General features: G+C 46.5%; 1 protein-coding gene and 1 pseudogene across 7 annotated transcripts in view; one reads left to right on the forward strand and one right to left on the reverse strand.

The window, feature by feature from the left end:
• The window catches only part of ARNT2 (aryl hydrocarbon receptor nuclear translocator 2), a 200999-nt gene that overhangs the window by 155433 nt on the left and 23165 nt on the right, over positions 1 to 22401 (reverse strand). The window contains exon 1 of one of the 7 annotated variants that reach the window (XM_055277478.2): positions 6760 to 7021. The exons of 5 other annotated variants lie outside the window; for them this stretch is intronic. The gene's annotated coding sequence lies outside the window, so the exon portion shown is untranslated. Of the gene's footprint in view, positions 1 to 5114; positions 5312 to 6759; positions 7022 to 22401 lie in introns of those variants that run through there. One more of the 7 variants, XM_055277479.2, reaches the window with a different exon arrangement.
• LOC129482162 (uncharacterized histidine-rich protein DDB_G0274557-like) lies at positions 2626 to 12491 on the forward strand (annotated as a pseudogene).

A 22401-nucleotide genomic window follows, 5' to 3' on the forward strand; every position in this document is an offset into this window, starting at 1 on the left:
ATGCCTACTTTAAAAAGTTTATTTAAGGAATGGATGCCTCATTTTATCAAATGCTATGTTTGGTAATTAAGTGTTCTGGATACTAAATAAGCCAAACAGAAAATGCAATCGATGAGACTAACATTGACTTTAAAGATAAAATATTTTCTGTAATATTGATTTTTAGGAGCCACCCTTAACAAATTCAAACAAAAGTGAAAAAACAAGTTTCTCTCCTCTGCAATCTATGTCCGTATCTATAATGTGATCAGCTGTCAGCCTTCCCTGGAAAAGTCTGGCACCCGCTTCCCAAATCTGGCATCTTTTCTCTGTGACTCAAGTCCAAGCAAGCAAAGCTCTTGGGATGTCCATCCAAAGAAGGTGGCTTAGGAAGGTCCCTGTTCAGGTTGGAGGTGAGAGTCCCAAAGACAAGGCCTGGTATCAAAGAGCAAAGCCGGCTAAACCTTCAGATGAAGAGCAGCCCTGCAAGCCAGTTGATGATTTGCTCCAGGGTTTCTGAATTTCACTCACAAAGAGAACTGAACACTGCGCTGTATAGGGAGGAAATCACACTTCAGATACCTCCAGGGTGGCTGTGCAGCCACCACCATACCCTGCAGCTGTGGGTATTCATGAGTAGAGCCTTTCCAGAGGAGAGCTCAGCAGTCTGTGTCAACAGACATTAGAATATCCATGCACACGTACACCCCTGACACACAGCAAACACACTCCCCGCTGTCCTGGACCTAACACAGACATAGCTTCTTCCTCGCTTTGATGGGAGATGAGAGGGAGGGTGTGTGTGTGTGTGTGTGTGTGTGTGTGTGTTATGCACAGAAAAAAGACTAGAAAGCAGATAGAAATACATTAATATGTTAAACTTGGCTATTTCTGTTGTGAGAATTATAGGTGGGTTTTATTTTATCCTAAAAGCCATTCTTGTTTTTTTGAATATTCTAGTTTTTTCCCAATGCATGTGTTAATTTAATGATATGTCAATTGAGTGATCACAAATAGAATAATGCTTTTTAAAGGGTTTCATGTGGAAGACACAGGAGAAAGTATATATAACTGGTGAGAACTAGAAGCAATGAATGAACGAGACAGAGACAGAGGAAGGGGAAGCCCTTTTTAAATAGTAAGTGTTCAATAATGGGACGGATTGGCCTAAGAACAATGATAAAATTTTACCTAAACTAAGATTTATGTTGGGTACTGACTGTGTTCCCAGCACTCCCATCTTCTTTGCACAAGCTTTACATCCACCCTATAAGGTAAATGGAAATTCATCCCATTTTACAGATTAGGAAACTCGGCAGGGACCAGTCAGCCCTGTACCCTGTGACATGGCTAGTGAAGGGCAGAGCAGGCTCTTACGTGTTTGGCCACGCACTGTGGGGTCCCTGTCCCTTGTGGTGCCCAGGCAGAGGCCAGGTGGCTGGGCAGATCCTTCCCCAGGGTGGCAAGAGACATGCTAAGGCCACGATTCTCAATCACAGGCCCAGATGAAAGTTGTATGGCACGTAGGACATGTTCATGCTTTGGGGTCACTCCATCTAGCCATGGGGTCTGTGAGCAAGCTATTGAACCTCACTAAGCTTCAGTCTCCTCCTCTATAAGATCAGGAAAATACTTACATCACACGGTTATTGTGAGTATTAAGGAAAGCCAATTATCTGTCACGTCTAGCAGAAGAAATGTTCCTTCTCCTCTGTTACTTTCCCCTAGAACAGAACGTCTTTCCAAGCAGACATTATACGTGTATGTACGTGTGATCTTTATATAACCCTTGAGCAAATTACTTAGCCTCTCTGTGTCTTGGTTTTCTATCTGCAAAATGGGGATAGCAACACACCTCCTGGAGTTATGAGGATTAAAGAAGCTAATCATTGTAAAGCACTTAGAATGATGCCTGGCACAGCATAAGCACATGTAAATGTTCAATAAAAATACACACACAGAGATGCTAACACCACTTAGAGTCATTTTGCTATGGTAAGGACTTGAGTCACTTCGATAATGTTGCTTTTCTGGTTCTAACTCACAGGAGTACAAGAGAGATCAGAGGGGCAGGGGGGGCAGGAGGCCCTCAGGACTTCTCAGCACCCCACTCGTAATAGGTTCCCCCACGTGAGGCTGTGGCCAGAGACAGAAGGAGGAGCTGCAAACCTCGGGAGCCTGAGATGAGGTGCTCCACCTGTTCCGACCTCCAGCGGTGCCTCTACCCAGAGTCCTGTCTCTACACCAGCTAGCAGGCCCACCCAGATCTCAGGAGGGAGTGCAGACCCCGCTCGGGTCTCCCTATGCGGAGCTGAGTCCTGAGCTGGTAGCCTGCACCCAGTCCATGCTGCATCCGCCTCCTCCATCCTGTCTCCCACCCACCTCCTCTCAGGGCTTCAAACACCAACACACACATCACACACACTTACACACACATCATCACATTAACACACATACATACCACTCACACACACCACACACCCCCACACACATCACCCACATCAACACACATGCATGCCACTCACACACACCACACACCCCCACACACATCACCCACATCAACACATATACACAACACACACACAACACACACACTCCCACCACTCTCATCAACACACATACATGACACCTGCACACACCCCACACACTCCACACACACCACTCACATCAACACACATACACACCTGCACACATCACACACACACCACTCTCATCAACACACATACACAACACTCAACACACCACACACCCTTACACCACTCCCAACACACATACACAACACCTGCACACACCCCACACACCACTCACATCAACACACATACACAACACTCACACACACCACACATCCCCACGCCACTCTCAACACATATACACAACACCTGCACACACCCCATATCAACACACATACACATCACTCATACACACCCCACCCCTCCACACCACTCTCAACACACATACACAACACTCATACACCCCACACACCCCGCATACACCACTCACATCAACACATATACACACCACTGACACACACCACACACACTCCATACACACCACTCACATCAACATACACAACACTCACACATATCACACACCCACACACACCACTCACATCAACACACATACACACCACTCACACATGCCACATGCACATCAGTCACATCGACACACATGCACACTATTCACACACACCAACACATCACACACCACTCACACACCCTATACTCCCCCACCATTCACAGCAACATACATAGACACCATTCGCATTCACACCAACACACCACACAAACCACTCAACACATACACACCATTCACACACACCACACATATACCACTCACAACACACATACACACCATTCACATACACACACCATTTGGACACACCACACACACACCACTCACACCACTCACATCAACACTTACACAGCATTCACACACCACACACACACCACTCACACCACTCACATCGACGCACCTACACACACACCACTCACACACATCACACATCACTTGCAAACACAACACACATTGCTCACACACCACTCATATACACACACCACACACAACACAAACCACACATGCACACACCATTCACATCAATAAACACACCATGCATACACCACACACATGCACCACTCACATAAATCTCACCACACAAACCACCCAAACCAACATACACACCACACACACACCACAAACACACTTCACACTACTCATACACATACCACAGACACCTCTCTCACACCACACACACACACACACACACCCCACATACACACAAACCACACACACTGCCCACATACACACAAACCACACACACTGCCCACCCCGGACCTGACAGGGAACAGCCTCCTCCTCGCTGATGGTAAGAGCTTCACCTGAGTGGGGAAGTGTGCCCCTGCATTTGTCACAGCCCTGGGACCCCACAGCCCTACACACCCTTAGGAAGGAAACCCACGGATCCTGGACAAGTCATCCATCCCTCTTGCTTCCAGTTCGCCACAGGTAGCCCACGCAGCGCCTGGCAAGGAGCTCATCTGAAACGGGTGTGAAGAACGGGACCCTCACCTCAATTTCCCCATGCAGCTGAGGGTTTGCCGCATTTAGAAAAGGCGTCTGGTGCAGCATAGAAACATGAACGCATTCTATAACACACATCAAAATTCAAATCAATCTCAAAAGCCAAGGCCGAATTTTCCATTACACAAGGAAAAGTTTGGAATTGCGGCAAAGTAATCCGCTCCCCTTCATGAAGCAAAACCACCAAAGAGCTGCTTCCCCTTGCCGGTTCCTCGCCTCCCATGCTTCCTTCAACCTTCTTTAGTCAGAGTCATCTGTCACCCCACTAGAGAGCTGCCATCATCACAAGGCCACTCTTGTGAAGGCAAACAGTGGCTCTTCTGCCCCTGACCTTCTATGGGGATGTGGCCCCCGCTCTGTCTCAAGCATTTTCGCCTGGTTTTCCAGGCCCACGTCCTTCACCTCCTGCCTCAGGCCCCTCTTCCTAGGCCTCCTCTGCCTGTTCTTCCTCCTCTTCCAGACCTCAGGGCATCTTGTGCAGACTCCTATCCTATGTGTCCTCCTAGGTGATCTCATCCAGGTGCCTGGCAGCAGCGCTGCCTCCGCTGCTGCTTCTCCAATCCAATAGCAAGCCCTGCTGCTACCTCCGAGAGGTCTCTCCATCTTCTGGGCTCTGCTGCTGGTCTGCCTCAGGATGCCCTTGACCTTCCTGCATCCACTCTTGCCCTTCCCACTCATTCCGCACTCGGAAGCCACATCAGACAAGGCCAGCCCTTGCCTCTGTCCTCTAACACATTTTCTTTCCTCTTAGCCCAAACCTGGAGTTCCCTGCCATGATCAGCTTGTTCCTGTGTGGTCAGGCCACTGCCCACCTCTCCAGCCTACCACTCTGGCTCCAGCCACGCTGCCTTATCAGTTTCTTGAACACACTATGTTCTGTTCCGACCCCAGGACCTTTGCATATGCTATGTCCTCTGGCAAGAAAGCTCTCCTCCCTCTCTTCACCTCATTAATTCCTTACAGTCATTTAGATTTTGCTCAAATATCACTCCTCAAGGAGGCCTGTCTCTGAACAACCCCTACCCTACCTGGTCCCTGGTGATTCATTCTTACTGTACCTGGACTTCTCCTGGGAATGAATGAAGGTCACAGCAGTCCAGGTGAGAGATGGCAAGGCCTGAATGATGGAGCCGCAAGGAGGGCACGCCAGAGGAAAGAAATGATGTCACTGCCTCAAAATAGTGTGTCGGCGTCAGATCCCAAAAAGGGAAAATTCTAAAAAGCCTTGGTCACCTGATCCTCCTACACTGTATGGGGCAAAAAAATTCTAGAGACAGAAGAAAAATATGATTGGGCCGGTTGCATATTTACAACTACCATGCCACACATGCTCAATACAGGAGGACTTTCACAGCAAAGTAGAGGTACAAGTGCTCATGCATTCCTCGGTTCATTGATTCAGGGGGCCACACATTCAGTAGCAGCCTACTTCTAGCTCTGGCTTCATCACTATTTGCCTCAGTTTCTCCTCAACTAAGACATGGAGTTCATCAGGACATTATTTCCCTTTGCAGAGGTTGCTGTGAGGAAGTGGTCTCTGTTTCAATTAAAAGCAGCATTTGCAAAGCTCTTCTTTTGAGCCAGGGGCTGTGCTAGAAGCTGAACGATGGTCAGAGATTAAAAGACCCAATCCTGCCTCTGACAAGTTCAGTCTTGAGTGTGATGGAGGCACAGAGCCCAGTAATTTCTCACTGAGAAATGCATGTTGTGAGGGATGCTGGATACCATGTGGTGGGGAAGGCTGGGAAGATCTGAGAAGGCTTCCTGGAGGACACCACCCCTATGCTAACCTGGCAATGGACTGCAAAAAATGCTCTGGGAGGAACGAAGTACGATAGGAAAGATGCCTTTTCCTAAAAGAGTTCCTTTGAGTGCTCCAGAATTTCTGAGCAGATTCATTTAGCCCCCTCTGAGGGGTATGCTTTCTTGTTCATTTCCAGTCCCTGGAGATTTCTGGTCTTTTATCCCAACTGCAACTCCCTACAGATCGAGAGTTATTCCCCAACTCAAATGCAATGCTCTTGTCTAGATCTCTGCTCAGGATCCCTGCTCATAACCGATGGCAAACGCACAAATAGACAGAAATATCTGTATTCGCAGCAGTCTGACTCCAAATGCAAATATCCCCTCAGGAAATTGTTTCCCATTACACACAGAGGGGAAATGACTGTCTGCTCTTAGACAAAGTTGGAATGAGGTTTGGAGCTCATTTAAAAATCAGTACAAGCTAAAGATTTTGTAAGGTTCACCATAACACAGAAAACATATCTGGCTTATAATGCAGCATCTAGCTACAGACTATTCACATTTCAGATGCAGACATACTGTGTAGAATTCCTATAATACAGTGTAGGCAGCGAAAACCTGGGAAAAATGTGGAACTTGAGAGCATTACAGATGAAAGGAACAGGAGGAAATGGAAAAAAAGACATCTTGTTCTCCCCACATTTCATGTGAATCCAAGTAGGAAAAATACCCCCGATCTTTACATTGGGAAAAAATTAATTACATGCAAACTTTCACAACATGACAACATACAACATTTTAATGGCCGTTCAAATAAATGAAAAACCAAAAGGCTCTTTCCATGGGTGGGAGGGGGATGACGGCAGGCAACTAACCAAAGAAAAACGCTCTTCTCAATATTCATCTCTCTTAGAACAATTCTCTTCACAGAAACCACATCAAATATCACAGCCCTACCTTTTCAGAGGGATTAAACAAAGATCTTTCTTCCTTGTGACCAACACCTTCTTAGGAGAATCTGTTATCCGTGTAGAAGAAATGTCAGAAACCTCTGGGAGGAAATGTAGCTGCATTTGTATTCTGCTCAGAAAATGTCATCACAGATCTGTTTACCTTAACTGTGGACCATGATTCAGCCGTGACAACTGTCTTGCATACTGATCAATTTATTTGCAGCAAAATTTCTAGCATTAACTGCTTAGATTCTGAAAAATCGGTTACTTGGATTTCCTGTGCAACCATAATAAATGCACATTTGAAAAATCTAGATTCTTATCCAAACATTTTAGTGAGAGATAATAAAGGATTTTTCTTGAAGTGCAAGCAAGGGAGGGTCCCTCTTACTTCTGGAATGAAGACAGGGCACATGATTCCCAAAGGACCTCCATGGGGTAGCATTTTAATAGCACAATGTACAGAAAAATCATTAGACTGAGAATCAGAGGACTCTGACTGCAGATCCATGCTTGGCTTTAACCAGCTGTAAGATCCTCTGTAAGACATTCTTTTCTGATCGGCAGGCTGGGCCAGGGTCTCTGCAATAGAGAAGAGAATGGCCACTGGACCCGGGAAAGCAAGAAGAAGCCAGGTCCTATCTCCTCTGACTGGTACTTCCAGCCTGGATGCTGAGCCCTGGATGCCTGCCTGAGCCCCGTCTAGCAGGCAGGCAGGTTTTGGCATTAGGGAATTGAAACCAGTCCCAAGGCAGCCCGGGGAGATGCCCTCCCACCTCAGCTAACAGTGCTGGCTCAGGTAGAGCTCTGGCTCTCCTCTGGAACAGGGGCACTGCACTACAGCACACTATGGTGTCACTCCCCATGTTCCCACTAGTGTCCGAACCCACCAACTCCAGCTTCCTTCTCCACCCCGTGGGCTAAAGTCCTATAATCTCTGTGCTGAAATTTGTAAAATGAGTAAAAATAAAGCAGACCCAGCAAGAAGATGGGTAACCAGTAATTCCAATGAAAGAAAAGTGGAGAGGCTGCTGTCAAGGTTATGATTCTGGAGCAAGATAACAAGGATGAGTGACCCATTCAACCTGCCCCCACTCTGTGTGAGACGAGCCCACAGGTCTAATTGCAATGAGACATCCACCCATGACTTGTCTCATGCTTGAGTCAAACCTAAAAGCTGCAGACCATCAGAAGAAAGTGTGTGTCATCAATCACACAGAAGCCAGCCCAGAACATCTGGGTTGGAAGGCTTGGTGTCCACCAGTGGACTGAATGTCCCTAATGAGGTCTTAGAAGGAGTCTCAGCCAAAACCTAGACTCTGGCCTGCTAGGGCCAGAGTCTAGGGAATCAGAAGCCCCGTGCAGCAAGACAGACCCTGCAGGAGAAAGTGCAAGGCATGGGTTGCTGGTGGGAGAGTGTGCAGGAGGGCACAACGCTCTAATTCTCCACATTCAAAAACACCAGAAAGAACCATGGGATGATGAAGGGTTCACTGAGGAGGATCTGGCGGTGAGACACAACTTGTCAGCCTGGAGAGTCCTTGAGGCAGAAGGAGGGATAAAACTGTCTTCAGATACCTGAGGGACCTTCCTGTATAAAAGGGAAGAGGCCAGTTCTCAATGACTGCAGAGGCCTCTTCACAGTGGCTGAGGATATGAAAGGTAGGGGAAAAAAATGAATGACCAAGATGCATGTTGACTGTCCAAAGGCAGTTAGAAGTTGAGCAGAAACCAAATGAACTAACAAGTCTGACATAAAGAGAAAAGCTCATAAATTATGGAATACTCCAAGATAAAAATTACTCAGCCTTTAAATATCATGATTTCAAAGATAATGTTATAGGAAAATGCTAAGAGTAAGTTAATGGAGCAGGATACAAAATCACATATGCAAACATATTTATCAGGGATCCATCAAAGTTCAGCTTCAGCTACACTATTTGCCCAAAGCCTATTATTTGGCCATGTCTTCTAAATGAATGCCTTGGCCTTTGAAAGGACAAACAGTCGAATACCTATTGCAAGATCATTTCTGGCATCCCTGAACTTGTGCATGATCAATGAGCTTACGATACTCAGGTCACCACCATCTCTACATCTACAGCATAACTACATCAATACTACAAATAAGGCATGCCACATGACTTATTGTTCAAGTCTGCATATTCACTTTCAAATGTAAATCTGCATTCTAGATGTACTCAGATTAAAAAGCTCCTTGTATATATGATGTATTTTGAACTCTCCCAGTCAGATGGTGTATAAATATAAATATTATTGCAAGAATGAAATGTGCAATAATCTTTGACCATATGGTAAAAGTTATTAATTTTATATGCAAAATTTATGTGCAAATCAATTATCAAGAACCCTAACAAATAGTTACATTTAATAGGAAGTGAGGAAATAATACAAATATTAAGAGACAACACTTTGGGAGGCCGAGGTGGGCGGATCACAAGGTCAGGAGTTCGAGACCAGTCTGGCCAACACAGTGAAACCCTGTCTCTACTAAAAATACAAAAAATTAGCCAGGCGTGGTGGCGCATGCCTATAATCCCAGCTACTCGGGAGGCTGAGGCAGGAGAATCACATGAACCCAGCAGGCGGAGGTTGTAGTGGGCCGAGATTGTACCACTGCACTGCAGCCCAGGTGACAGTGTGAGACTCCGTCTCAAAAAAAAAAAAAAAAAAAAAAGAAGCAACACGCTTGCTACTTTTACAAAGACTGTCATACTCTTTCTGAGCCAAGATATGTACAGAACCATAAATACTACTATAAAACAATAAAATAGACGATTAGTATATATTATAAATTATGTCTTTGTGCAATTGTTTAGTATGCTGGCCTTCACAACAATAAACCATCTTTAGGATTTTAAATTTTTCTACCTGTTTCTGTTTAGACCATGCATCTTTCAAGAAAAAGTCTTATTTGGAATCCTTCATATCCTTATAAGGACAAATTAATTGCCAACTTTATCAACTGTGCCACGTCAAAAATTCACAAGGGAAAAAACCTCCCATATCACACCATAACATCTGTAGTAAATCATCACCAATGCAGACATAATTAACAAAACCAATGTAGTTCATTCCTCCAACAAACTCAGTTGCAAACAAATGTCTATATTTAGTATCATAAATTGCAGCATGGTAAGCACAGGAGTATCTAGCAGTGGGCAAGGTCCAGATACAACTGTTTCTGACTTAGAGTTTAACTTTACAATGTGAGGAATCCTAATACATAAAAAATAAAAATAACATAAGAACAATACCTATTTTTGTTAGAATGTCATGTTTTCATTCAATGATTCAGCGTCAGCCTCGATCACAGCCAAACATAGATGCTCGGCCATTCAGCATTAAGGAAAACTGAATTAACTCAACGCACCTCTAATATGTGTACATCCAGACAGAGAAAGAGATTGTGTGTGTGTGTATGTGTGTGTGTGTGTGTGTGTGTAGGTAAATACATTAAAAAAAGGAACAAAGCTAATAATCGAATGGTAAGACTACATAGGATTTTTACTGCCCACTTATTTTATATTATCTCTGTGTTTAAAAAACTTAGAATATAATACTCTTATGATCAGGAAGCAATGCAAGTGAAGTAATCGAAGGTAAGTGAAATGCTCGGCTCTGTGGGCAGGCTGCGTGGGAACTGGGAACACAGAGCTGAGGGAGGGGAACAGAAGCCAGCAGTTGTGAAATGGTGTAGCCACCTCCAGCTGAGCAAACTTCCCTACAGGGATGGGACGAGGTGATGAAAGGGGGAAAAGGCAGAATTCAAGACTGAAATAGCTACTGAGTTTCAAAGAGGTGGCAGGCCCTGAGCAGGCTCATAAATCCGCACGGCAACACTGAAAGAAGCATCATTATCACCGTGTCCTGGGTGTGATCATATTCAGGGTTTTCTGATTAGTGTAGTAGTAAATGTGCACAGTCAACAATCTGAAATACTCAGGAAAGAGTAAACACTGGGGAGATGAGGCCACAAAAGAGGAGAGGAGACAAAAATGGGCTAAGAGAGGGAGAGGGTGAGACTCTGGCAAAGAAAATATTAAAAGATGAGTTATTCAAGGTGGGGGAGACACTGCCACCAGCTCTGAAGTCGGGGCAAGAGGTAACAGTGGCCTGACAAGTGTGCAGTTCCTCCTGTGACTCCCTTCGCAACCTCGTGACTTCTTGATGCTGGAAGCAATGAGGAGTGAAGGCCCACTTCTCTCCACAAAGGGTGGACTGAGGTTACTCCACGGGACAGTACAAGGCCCTGAACATACAGAAAGGAAAGATGGAACCCATCAAGAAAGGAGAAGAAGCACCAGCAAACAGCCAGGGACGAGCTGTGTGAAAAGTGACACAGCAGGTAAATCCAGAGAGCTCTGGGAACCAGAGGTGCCAAACAGCACAAACCAGGAGAGACAATCAGTGGGACAGGTGCAGAAGGCTCTGGAGGAGGCAATAAGTTGGTGGATTCTAAACACTGTTTAACCAGGAAGACAAGGTGAGTCAAGCTTGAGTCTTGCCCACTGGGCTCACAGATACCCTGGCCTTCTCAATTATCATGCAAAACCCACACCTTTGAAGGAGAGTGGGACAAATACTAAACCAGATAGCATGCAGAGACGTGAAAATCCCAGGCACAAATGAAGACTGTCCACATAAGCAGGGACGTGTGCCCCTTCTCCACGTGTACTGATTGTTGTCCAGACACAATGAGAGCAGCTACCATCCTTCCTGGTGCCAGGGCCCACACAGGTCATGAGGCAAACACAGCCCCCACCAGGATACCAGATGGTTAATCATCTGGAGGATGTGGGTGTCCTGGGAGTATCACTCCTAATTTAGACAGTGGACAGCAATCTGCACTTCCTGTACATTTAACTCAAACCTATGGAGGTGGCACCACGATGAGGACACCTGGATGGATGTGGTGAAGCAACACAATACAGTTACAATCCCTCACTTGCTGTGTGTTTCTGTTTCCCCAGGTAGGAGGAACTCCCCGAGGTCAGGAAGCAGTGTCTATTCATTTGTGGTATGGAATCACCACACCCTTCAGTGATGGCCATGCTTTCCTTGTCGCCTTTTTTGAGATTGAGTGGGCCCCACAGAATGGCGTTCCCGGAAGCCTTGGTGACTGCTCAGATCCCAGCTGCTTTACCTGCCAGCATCCTGAAACTCAGCAAGATCAGAGTCCAGACCTCGTAAGATGTTGAGACTTCACCTACTGCTGCCCCACCCAGGCTGATGAAGCATCAATCCAGATGAAGGGGCCCATCCCTGAGTCTGTAGGTAAAGGTGGTGGGGGAAAGCTGAATAAGGAGGGGAGCTGCACAGGGAGGGGAAAGGATGAAGGAGGGGATGACTTGGGCTGTAGGAAGTGGAGGCTTCCGGTGCAGTTAGCTGAAGACAATGTGCTCACAATTGCACATGTGCATGGCATCGTAGCTGGGACGCACTAGCCATTCAACACATTTTTTTCCTTTTTTTGCCCATATCTCCTCAAATTCCTTTTGCCATCAACACATATTTTTGACACGGATGAATAAATGAGTCAATGAATGGATAAATTTTGCTCTGAGTGCTGCCCTAAGAGGCACACACAAGGTTCTCAATTATTCAGGTGCAAAATCAGTGCCAAGCGATCTACCACCATTTCAAAGCTGTCTCTGAAGCCCACACACCTCCCACTTCTAAGCCGGTAATGGCCTTGGACAGCATATCCTTAGTACTGCCTGCTTCTGTGGACAGAGGGAGGGAGGGAACCTGGCCTCTGAGCCAGAGGAATGCGAGGGGGCTGTGGGGTCAGCAGTGTGCATGGGAGGGGGCAGCTGTTTGGACTGGGAGGCAAATGGTTCTATGGGAAGGGGTGGGAAAGGGAGGACCAGGGCCCAGGATGAAAGGAAGCCAGTTCAAAGGCCGGGGCAGCCTCTGCTCTGCAGCAACGGACCTTGCTGCTTCTGAAGCAGGGACTGACCCACTAACGGCTCTTCTCAGGAGGAAGTTACTATGCCCGCAATCCTGGAGGCTCAGGGTTCTTCAAAAGTGAGAAACAAAACTTAAAGGGAAGGGTACTCTGTACTGCCAGCCTCCATCACTCCAAGAGGGAAAGAGAACCTCGGGCAGAGGTGGCACCTATGGAGGCGGCGATGGGGTGTCCTGGCTGAGTAAAGGATGAGGGCAGGCAGAGGGCAGGAGGTGTGTGACCAGGTGGCCCAATGGCAGTGCTGGTTGTTGGCTGTATCTGCAGACACTAAGGGATTGGGGGGCTCCCTGGAAACTGGGCTTCAGTGAGCGTGGAGAGTAGTACAGGCGACAATGGGCAGGAGGGGAGAGTGACCCCAGATGTCCCAGTGGTTTGCCCGCAGGTAAGGATCCAGGTGCTGCCTCTCAGGAGCAGGAGTTGGAATACATAAAAGGAGAAGGTGGCCTCAAACAGCCCCCCTGTTGTATCCATCTCCCACCCACCCTGCACCCAGGACCTCAGAAAGATTCAGGAAAAACTTCCATGAAAGTACCACTTCTTACCTATCTTAACCCGAGCTCCTGGCTTTATCCTTGTTTCAATCTATTATCCTGCTCCTGGACATCCCCTCTCCTTTTCCTTCTCTCTTCCACTCCCTGTTCCCTGCCTCTCCTCTGCTCCCCACTCCCTCTCCCAGTCTACCTGTCCCCTCTTCCTCCACTCACTTGCCGATTTTCTCTTGATCTCTCACTCCATCCCTTGCTCTCTGTCCCCACTCCTTTGACCCCTCTGGGCACCTCTGAGTCCTACTAACGCTCTGCCTCCCCGACAAAAAAGCACAGATGAGCTCACACTCACACCTTCACACAAATACTTTCTTTCCTAGGTCTCTCTTCTCTGGCTTTGTCACTCTGGACTTTGCTCCCGGCTTCAAGTTTCTAGGTGTAGCCACATGCTACTGTTTGACTACGTGAAGATTAATGGCAAACGTGCATAAGAAAATCCATGCAGCAAAGGCAATTCTGTTATTCTCAAGTCCATAGATGCCCAGTGTGACACTGTGAACTGGAGAAAAAGGAGCACTTCCTGTTCAGGAAATCTTGTAAAATCATAAATGTTGGGACTCAGTCAACAATATCCCAAAATGAAGGCCTCAGAAGCATCCTCAGAAGAAAAATTCATTTATCTGATCTTCTCTTGCCCTCCTGTCTCTTAGTGCCATTCTCCCCTGAGGCTAGACACAGACACTAGAATCCCTCTGCCCCAGGGCAAGGCATGGAAGCCAGAAGCCTTTTTCCCCAAAGCCAGACATAAAACTTAAAGATATCACTCTAACTTTCCCTCTGCCTTTCTGTGTGAAAACTAGCCATAAAGAAACTATCTGCCCTACCTTGTTTGACTGCAGGTCATAAGACCCTCATTCCAGAGAGGGTCCTGCCTCACACTCAGAAGGAAGGAATGCACGTTCAGCAAGGCCAGTAAGAATCTAAACAGACAGGCCTTGCTGAGTTTCCCCACTCAGCCTATTGACATTGGATCATGCCCTTTTTGTCTAATCCTGTATCTACACAGCTGTCCATACTTTGATGAACCTAAGCACAAAAATGGGCAGTTTCCCCTGTATCTTCGGGTCATTCTGAAGGTTCTCATGTACACATTAATAAAATTTATACCCATTTTCTCCAATTAACCTGCCTTTTGTGAGTTGATTTTTCAGCAAACCTTCAGAAAATGAAGAGGCTTTCCCTTTGCCCCTCCAATAACAAAATGGTATCTCATTCTTCAAATATAATTATTTCTATAAAATGCCTTTTCTAGGCTGGGTGCAGTGGCTCACACCTGTAATTCCAGCACTTTGAGAGGCCGAGGCTGGGGGGTGGTGGGTGGATCACTTGAGGCCAGGAGTTCAAGACCAGTCTGGACAACATGGCGAAACCTCGTCTCTACTAAAAATACAAAAATTAGCCGGACGTGGTGGTGTGCATCTGTAGACTCAGCTACTCGAGAGGCTGAGGCAGGAGAATCACTTGAACCTGGGAGGCAGAGGTTGCAGTGAGCCGAGATTGCACCACTGCACTCCAGCCTGGGCAACAGAGCAAGACTAGGTCTCAAAAAATAAAATAAAATAAAATAAAATAAAATAAAATAAAATAAAATAAAATAAAATAAAGTGCCTTTTCTAAAAAGGAAAAAAAATGTGGGCATACTCACTGTTTACACAACAAATTGATTAAGGAACTCACATATCCTTCCACAGATCTAAAATCCCCTTTAAGAGGTTTTATGAAACAAAGTAGTTTCCTTGTTGAATATATTCCTTGATGAATATATTCATCCATCATTCACCAAAAAAACATTTTGTGTTAAATTTTAAACTGTGAATTACTCTACAAATATAAAATATATGCAAAACAGTAAAAATGTTTACACACAAGGCATTAAAATCTGTTTTCTTTTCAAAGCAGTTAAGGTGTTATTTTTATGCTATTTGGTACTATAAACCAAATGGGATGCTCCTCGATGTCTTAATTTATGCTTGGGCCTCCAATACTTGAAGATAGGGGAGCATGAGCTTCTGGAGAAGAAAGAGACTGTGGGATTTCCTAGCACAGGAGGCTGAGCTGTGATGGTGAGACCATACCTTCTGGTTACAGAGGAGGACAAGCTCTCTATTCATGGGAACATCGTTGTGTTTCTCAGAGGCCTCAGCCCAAGCGGAAGATCCATCTCCACCTGCACCATCTAAGTCACAGGTTGGCAAACTTTTTCTGGGAAGGATCAGAAAGTAAATATTTCAGGCTTTGAAGGCCATAAGATCTCTGTGGCAACTACTCAACGCTGCAGTTATGGTACAAAAGCAACCGTAGACACAGTCTATAAATGAGTGGGTGTGGTTGTGTTTCAATGCATGAGCACTGAGATTTGAATTTCAAATAATTTCCACATGTCATGGAATATTCTTTCGGTGTTTTTTTCCATCCATTTAAAAATGTAAAAATTATTCTCAGCTCATGGGCCATACAAAAACAGGAGGCAGGGCAGATGCTGCCCACTGGCTACAATTTGCCAACTTCTGATCTAAGCATAAGGTCCCAGAAAATTCAAGAAGAGGTGAGAAATCTTCTACCTCTAATTCAGCTGACCTGATGGGCAAGACACTGCCCTTCCCCCTGTGCCCCAGAGATGCAGGTGAAGGGCTGGTGCGGGTGCACTAGTTCATCAAAGTCCACACCCTCCAAGGAGCAGCAGTTGAATGGGAAACAGATGCTGCATTCTTACCTATTGACAGTAGACCCTTAATCTTTGCAGCTGAGCTTTCAGGAGATAGCAGCATCAATTCTCCATGGAGAAAAACTTTCACAAGGATCATGGTCAGTTCCACTGGGCCATTTAGGCTGACATACCTGAGCTTGTCCTGGAGGAAAAGGAGGTGCGGCCCTGGGCAGCAACCCCAGAATGGCCGGTTGCTTCACAGAGTTACTTCAACTGAGAGCTCCTTCAGCTGAGAGCTCCTTCAGCTGCTTGGCCCCCTCCTGGGTTCTCCCCACCAGGAGGTCCTGAGAGAGGGCTTCAGCCACGAGGGGGTCTTTGAGGAAGCACTGGAGGAACAAAGCCCACCCTCAGCACCAAAATGGAGAGAGCTGGTAGGCCAGTATCCCCTAATGAGGATCACATGTGAAGAAGTGGAGAGACCTGCAGAAGCTGCTGGATAAGTGGGGACAGCAACCGGTAGCCTGGAAAAACAGCCAGACAGGAGGCAGAGACAGGGGCCTGCCCAGGAGGTCCAAGGGAAGAGCAGACAATCACGAGAGGAAGGTGGGTCTGTCTGTAAGGACCCCTATTCCAGCCGCTTTAGACTATCTCCCGGCCCACTCCCCTACTACGTCCCATCCTGGAATGGCTTCGGGCCTTGAAGGCAGGACAGGCTCAAAGGGAGCCAGGGAGCCCTCTGTGCCCTCTTCAGGACCCTGAAGGAAAGCCTCATTGTTACTGGGAAAGGAGCAAAAGGGATTTCAGAGGGAAGTGGTTGGCAGGAACAAGGTCAGGAAAGGACCTGTGCTGTGGAATGGGAGGGGGTGGATCTGGTCTGGCCACAACCTGGGCGTGGCAAGAACAATGATTACAAATGCTCTATATCCCACTGCCACGGTCCCAGTGATACCCCTGCACAGAAGAGCACCAGGCCCTCGAGAAGAACATGCAGAGAGGACAGAGGGGGGCGTGCTGTTCACAAGGCCCAAGGCTGCAGCCTCCCCAAGAAAATGTAAGGTTTAGGATTCTGGTTTTGTTGTTGTCTTTATTTTGAGGGAATGGGGTGGTAGTGGCAGGTGGCTTCAGGGGTACATGTAAGTACCTGAGTGGTGTCCAATGCTTTGTGGGGGATCGTGACGTTGGATTCCAGGAAGGATATAAATTAAGATGGGCAGACTGACAGCTGGTGGGAAAAAACCCTGGGACAGAATCTGGGGAAGGAGAGTGCATGATTCATTACCGTGTACATGCACCATCCAGAACAGGGCCCAGCACACAGCAGGTGCAGGGCAAGATCATAGGTTAGTCCATTAAGGGAAGATCAGTGCTGGATTTGCATATCTGTGTCCACTGCTGCCCTGGACAGGCTGCCCAACTGCTGTCAAGTTTCTGTGTATTGTGGGAGAGAGGATAGGAGATTGCGTTCCTTCATTCCCACATTTCCCAGTTCTGATTACTTCTCTGTCACTAAGGCAAAAAAGACCACTAGAGCAAAGAAAAACCCTGAGGTCACAACCAACACCCGTGAAGAATCAGGCGGATTCCAGCCCTTCAGAGACAGGAGAGTGAGAGTGCGAAGAAGCCAGCACAGAGGGACTGGGGCTATTTGCAGCTCCCATTGAGACTGTACAGTCAGCATCTACAGTAGCTTTGGGCTCTGTTCCTTTAGGATGGTTCCTCCTAGCCCTGGGCTATCCCAATAGGGAACATATCCAAGGAGCTTCCAGGATGGGAGGAACTTTGACCTCGGAGCTTTGTTATGGCTTTGATCATCTGGTTTGATCTTATAAATGACACATAGATGATCTTCCTGTTTTCCCATGAGGTGAACCTAACTCCGGAGTCTGGAGGAAAAGTGGCCAGCCAGGTGTGGAGAACAGGTGAGAGTGGAGGCTGCTTGGACCTGGGAAGTGGGGAGACCACAGAGATCTCCAACTCAGGATCTCAGACACACAGCCACGTGGCCTGTTGCATCCGGCACAGAGCATGACCCAGGAAAACACAAGTTACAGCTGTGGTATCAAGTCAGAGGACCTAGGAAGCTCTGGGTGGCACCAGGAAGTGCGTGCTCATCCTCGGGAGAAGACCTAGAGTGACCTAGGGAAGCCTTCTGAGAGAACAGACAGATCCTGGTAACCGCTGGTGGGGCCTCAAGGACAGGCACTTTCGTCCCCAGGCTGCCTGCTGTTATTTCTGGATGACAGTGATGTCCCGGGGATGTGACTACCAAAGGAGAGAAGAATGGGGAGAAGAAAGAGGTACCTGGTGGGGGCGCCAGGGTCTCTGCCACTTCCCAGGATGGAAGGGCAGTCATGACATCTGGTGGTACAGAGCTTAGTTGGGCAGGGGCTCTGTCAGTGGGTGGGCTTTTTTCTCAAACTAACCAATTCTCTACCTCTCCGGACACCAACTGCATCTCCTACAACTTGATTCAATTATGACACTAAATACCTGGAGTTGGCATGGATCCCCACGGTTACGGGCTCAATCCCACAAGACGGCCCCACTTCAGACGCCAATCACATGTCCAGGCCTCCGACACTTCTCATCAACCCAATATAAATTAGGAGTTCCCACAACTCCCCTTCTCAGGTTCTATAATTTGCTATATCGCTCCCAGAACCACTTACTATTACCAGTGTAAGATAAAAAATACAATACAGGAACAGCCAAATGAAGACATGCACAGGGTAGGCGACTGCGGGGTGGGGTGGGTGGAGCCTCCACACCCTCTCCAGGCGCCCCACCTTCCCAGCGCCTCCATGTGTTCACCAACCGGGAGGTTCCCTAAATCCCAACATTTAGGGGTTTTTATGTAGGTTCCACTATGACAGCATGAGAGATTAAATCATTGGCCACTAGCTTGATCACTAGCTCCTTTCCCCTTCTCAGAGGTCAGGGGGTGGGGCTGAAAGCTTCAACCCTCTAATCCTGCACAGAGCACGGCCCAGCCCCTTCTTGAAGCTGTCCAGGGGCCCCAGCCACAAGTCATCTCATTAATACACAAAAGACACTCTTATCACTCCAGAGATTCGAAGGGTTTTAGGAGCTGTTTATTAGGAAACAGGTGAAGACCAAATATCTATTTCTTATTATCACAGTCGGGAACTTCAACTAAGCAGTATGAGGCCATATCATTCCTTTGTTCAGAAAAGCTGCATCAGTCGAGCTATTTTCTTCTGCCTTTTATTTTAAAGGGAGACTTGGAATACAGAAAGGGTATTCTAATAAGAATCTCCCGGTGACATATATTGTATCAGATAGATCCTATATCTTTTGCAATCCACTTCCTGGCAGGAAGCATGTGTCGAATGAACGTTGAGGAGTCAGTTCATTACACACCGCAAAATTCTATTTGTCTATTTCTAGATCCAGAGACCAGACGTGGATATGAACAGAAGACAGAATAAAAGTTAGGAGTTGTATATTAAAGGAGTAATGTTTGCTTTTAACCAACAGTGGTTCTCTGTTTCCTTCAGAATCCTCCTCATCTCCCCTCCAGAAGAGGACAGAATTCACTCCTTTTAAATTGAAAAAGTCTGCTCCAAAAACTCCTGTGCCAGGGACTTGGAAGGCCGGCTTAAAGTCTCAGTTCTAACCAGTTCCTCCTCCCTTGTGATCTTGGCCCTCCTTCAGACGCAGTTTCTACATTTATCAACTGAGCACATTTCAGTGGACAGTGGTTTCAAACAAATGAGATAATTCCTGCACAATTACTGTGTAAGGTTTGACACAATCCTGTGGATAAGAACGCAGGCAGAAGAGCTGAGACCACATCCAGGTTCCTCACTTGCTAGTCCATGGAACTGGGGAACAGTCTGATTCCTCTCCATCTGTAAATCATGCACATATATATCCATGCCTCAGGAGATCATGTCCAACGTGTCTTTGTAAGGTTAAAATTGCAGTGGACACATGAATATTGATTACACTGTTCAATAATTTCCCAAGAGCCCTTTGGGTCTGTGAATCGACATGGTGAAGGTGAATGATTACACAGTTCTGCCTCTTTCAGGACTGGAAGAAGCCATCTAAATCTTGGCCCTCTGGCCCACACGGAATCTTCCACTCAGTCATTCAGCAAGTACCGTTTTTACTGTGCAAAGAGCAGTGGTGTTCAAGGCAATGCATTAAGCCCACAGATACCTGCAACAGACAAATAGAGATCTCCCCTTATCAGGCTGAGCTAACGAGCAGGTGATCCTGACAGCGAACGCTGGAGAAGACAGTGGGAGAGAGAGACCCTTCAGAGCTGGAGTCAGGCCAAAGTTAACGAGGCCAGACGTAGATGGTATTCCCTCTGATGACAGGTCAGGAAAAAGGAAGAATTGTCACAGAGGCAGATTTTGAAGAGTGGCAGATAATTATCCAAGAGCCGGGACTGTCTAAATGCAGAAAGCATTGCTTTGTAAACTAAACAGTTGTATGTCCCTAGAAATATATCAAGCAAGGCCTGGGCAAGCAGCAGGGTATGGCTTTATCATAAGGATTCCTGCTGTGACTACAGGGTTAAAATAAATGACCCACACCTTTCAAGAGTGTGTTATTCTATCAACTTCAGCGACTTCTTGGCATATGTGTACCTAGAGATTTCACAGTTAACCTCACACCCTGTATTCTAAAACTGAACTTAATTTTTTTCTTCCCAAACCATTTAGCAACCTCACGTCCATGTTCTCCTTCAGCAGAACCTCCCTTCTTTTCAGTTTTGAGGTTCAAAACTCCCATTTTCCTTTCACTAAGGTTTTCTGGACACCTCTCTTGTATATTAGGTACCATACCAAGAATGGCCCTCATCCTCAAAACGGAGTAGGACAGTCCAATACAGGATTCACTTAAGCTGTGAATGAAGAAACAATCTTAAAATGCATCTCAACAGAGAGACAGATGGGAGACACAAAGCTCCTGTGCATAAGTCTCAGCAGAACAAACCCCACTCACAGAGCCCCAGCCTCAGTGGTCAGGTCCTCCCACTGACGCCCTTCTTGATGTCTGTCTTTTCTTACCCTTTTTGCCCGAATTTATGACCTTATTGCCCCAAACATGGGTCACTACAATATCATCCAACAGAAAGAATTTTGTGCTGGTAGTAGGGACTGAATCGTATCCACCCAAAATTCATATGTTGAAGTCCTAACCCACAATGTGACAATATTTGGAAATGAGGCCTTTGGGAGGTAATAAGGTTTATATGAGGTCATGAATGAGGGTGGAGCTTCCATGATAGGATGAAAAGAAGATATACCAGACAGCTCGCTTCCCCGCTCCCTCTGCCACGTGAGGACATAGGAAGAAGGTGGCTGTCTGCAAGCCAGGAAGAGAGCCCTAACCAGGAATCGAATCAGCTGGCCCCTTGATATTGAACTTCCCAGCCTCCGAACAGTGAGAAGATAAATCTTTGTTGTTTAAACCACCCAGTCTATAGTATTTTGTTAGGGCAGCCTGAGCTGACTAACACAACTGGTCCACAGCACCTAACCAGAAGGATGTTTTTAATTCATGAAATGGGTTCCTCCAAACAAGATAATTTAACCAGGTCAACAGCAGTGAAATCCCTTTCCTCTTCATGGACTCCAAGAGAGGAACAACCCAGTAACAAACAATCATGGCCTTGCACAAACCAAGCCCCTCCTTCCCTTAGCCCTACCGGCTCCCATGCAGTAGCCTTGGGACACAGGGGCAATTGAGAGACTGTGTTTTGCTATGGATTCTGGTGGCAGCCTGGGGCCGCTGTGATGGCTGTTATATCTATCCTATTAAGTTGATACCCTAAAACTCAGCTCTACTCCCCCAGCTGTGCTCAAAACAAGAAATACAGGGACCAACAGGACCATGGTGTGGTTGAGAAGCTACCAGCAAACCACATTTATCTCAACAAGCAGCAGAGATCTCAAGAATCTTCTACTTTGGTCACAGAAGGAGCTAGGCAACCAATCACATTTCTATCTTTTCTCTTGTATCCATGCATCCAATAAATAGTATTCTTCTCTTTTTTAAATGTCCAGTTCTAAAGAGTACTTAATTCAATTAAGCATTTTGCTGCTTCACTGAAATAGCAATCTTCATTAAAGAGAGTGAAAAAGAAATGTATCCTACAGAGTTTCTTTTCTTTTCTTTTTGAGACAGTCTTCCTCTGTTGCCCACGCTGGAGTGCAGTGACGAGACCATAGCTCATTGCAGCCTTGAACTCCTGAGCTCAAGCAATCCTTCTGCCTCAGCCCCCTCACTCTGCACAGTAGTTGGGACCACAGGTGTGAACCACCATGCCTAGCTAATTTTTTAAAGATTTTTATCACAGACAAGGTCTCACTATGTTGCCCAGGCTGGTCTCGAGCACCTGGGCTTAAGTGATCCTCCTGCCTTGGCCTCCCAAAGTGTTGGGATTACAGGCATGAGCTACTATGCCTGGCCCCCTTCCTATAG

Source organism: Symphalangus syndactylus, chromosome 5 (assembly GCF_028878055.3).
Source record: "Symphalangus syndactylus isolate Jambi chromosome 5, NHGRI_mSymSyn1-v2.1_pri, whole genome shotgun sequence".
Classification (NCBI taxonomy): domain Eukaryota; kingdom Metazoa; phylum Chordata; class Mammalia; order Primates; family Hylobatidae; genus Symphalangus; species Symphalangus syndactylus.